General features: G+C 42.9%; 1 protein-coding gene across 3 annotated transcripts in view; it reads left to right on the top strand.

The window, feature by feature from the left end:
- LOC101863698 (apolipoprotein D) overlaps nucleotides 1-2,480 on the top strand; it is a gene marked incomplete at its 3' end in the record, with an annotated part of 9,107 nt that overhangs the window by 4,514 nt on the left and 2,113 nt on the right.

Here is a 2,480-nt window from a genome sequence, read left to right as displayed (position 1 = left end):
ATCTGAGCAAAGAAATGAGTAGCGAATAGTGATCGCCGATGTCTGTTGAAGACCTGGCACTTGATGATGAGCTGTTGGTATTTCTCCTGTCTGTCTGTCTCTCCCTTTCTTTCACACACACACACACACACACACACACACACACACACACACACACACACACACACACACACACATACACACACACACTCTCGCAAACACGCGAATGCAATACACACATGATCACACACACACACACACACACACACACACAAACACACACACACACACACACGCACACACACACACGCACACACACACGCACGTACACACACACACACACACACACACACACGTACACACACGTACACACACGTACACACACACTTAAAATAACGATTGCACTAACACTAATAGATATTGCATGGACTACTAAATAATGTTATTCCTGCCAGTGGCGAAATGTCTATATAATCAAATAATCACTGCTTCCCTTCCTAATTTTGAAACATTGTCGCTGTCAAATTCACCCATAAACGTAAATCTCATAAATTAAATGACGTTCATAATAAAAAATGAACAGTATGCCTAACATTAAAAACGGTTTCACGGCCACAGAAATAGCCTGCTCACCCCTCTCGGGCCACTCCATAAGCAGTCGCAAGCTTTGATTAAGTAAGCTTAAAGTGAGGCTGGAAGAGCCTACCAATAGAGTTGAAGGGAACATGTGCATAGCTGTCAAAACTGTTTCATTGCCACATATACCTTTGGGGCCACAGTTATAAGCAATCAGAAGCCCTGATAATGTAAGCTAACTAACACTGGTCGAGTCTACCTCTCAAATGTGAGGGGAACTAACTCCTAATAATCTCTTGACTGCTGCAAGTGCTTGTTTTTTTCCCCTCGACTTTTTACCGTCCTATAATCAGATCGTGACCTCGATTATGACACCAGCTCCTGGCCGCGAAAGGCTAGACAAAAACAGCCAAATGTGAAATTTAAAAAATGACAATTGTCATGTTCTACCAAAGAGTTAGACTCACTGGTAGATTTATAACATATAGATCTAGTACTGACATCTCTGCTTCTTTGCTTTGTGTTTGTGTATTCACATCTAAAGTTACATTTAATTTTAGTTAGAATTGATATTTAATAAGATACTTTCCCGATTATTTTGGCGGTTGAACATACAATATGAATTCCGGATTTGTTTTCATTCACAACTCAGAGTCGCCGCCTCGAGTAAGATTCTTGTGTGATATCTACAGGCCATATGTGGTCCCGTTTCACTTTGATTACCCTATCAAACAAGTCAGCCTTCGCCCCTGATTCCTGCCCACCTGAACAATGAATTGAATAGCCCGTATTGAAAACAGTCTATTCTATAAACTACCTAAAGTTTCCACTGAAAGAATGAAAACACATACATTCCGTAGTTTCCTTTGTGCCTTGGAACCCTTTGACTCATCATAGGGGGGCTCTCGTGGCCTAGAAGTTAAGTTGTTGGCCTCTCATTCAAAGGTCCCGGGTTCGAATCCGGGTAGCAACCAAAAAAATGTTCTTTTCTAAAATTGTCTCCTCTCACCTCCTTTCCTGCTCTCTAGCAATGTTCTGTTGTCTGCTTTCATTTCCACTTTCTGCCCCCACCCCCTCACCTCCTTTGCCCCCTCCTCTGGGCTCCTGACTCTTTCTGCAGCCTTTCTACTGCTACTCCTTGGCCCCTCCTTACTGCTGTCTTTCTGCCACACCCCTGATCTTCTGGTAGGAAAGATCTACACCTAGCCTTCTCGGACAAGGGCGAAAAACTCGGAGGACCCGTGTGCAAGTTGCGCACGTTAAAGATCCCTTGGTGGTCTAAAATCGATAAGAGTAGGCTTCGGCCGCCACCCGGGCAAAAATTCAAAATTTCCTACCAACTGAAAATATTAGATGTGTCTCATATGACCTTATGTAGTTGCGAGCACCGTAAAACACTTTACAAAACAAACAAACAAACTCATCATAATGGACAACAGCGCTTTTTTCTTCGGACAATTTTTGTCGGATAAACCCCATATCATAAAAGAAGTAAGGCGTTCAAAGAAGAAATACAACCGACTTGGAAGGCTGTGAAAAGTCTGTAGAGTTCATTAACCGAATCTGCGAACAAAAATTAATTATTGGTTGAGAGTAACTGGGATCGTTATGATAAGGAAGGAATGGGTGCTGGGGGAGGGGGGGGGGTGTTAATTTAAGTCACCCGTTCAGAACATACTTGACCGATAACACATATCTGAGGTGTCCACTCTCTGTTAGGTAACATTTATTGGGTCGCCGTGACGTCATTCGCTAAGGACGTTCAAATTTAGTTTTATTTAAAAGGGGATTACAGGAAGTGCTGGGGGGTTTTTTTGGGGGGGGGGGGGGGGGGAGAAATGATTGAGTAAGAGAAAACGTAATGCTGATCAAAGTACCAATAGCAATACTTACAGTCCGTTAATAATTATTACGCCCCCCCCCCC

This window comes from Aplysia californica, unplaced genomic scaffold (assembly GCF_000002075.1).
Source record: "Aplysia californica isolate F4 #8 unplaced genomic scaffold, AplCal3.0 scaffold00712, whole genome shotgun sequence".
NCBI lineage: Eukaryota > Metazoa > Mollusca > Gastropoda > Aplysiida > Aplysiidae > Aplysia > Aplysia californica.
Note: the sequence above shows the minus strand (reverse complement) of the source record. Positions and strands in the feature narration are given on the sequence as shown.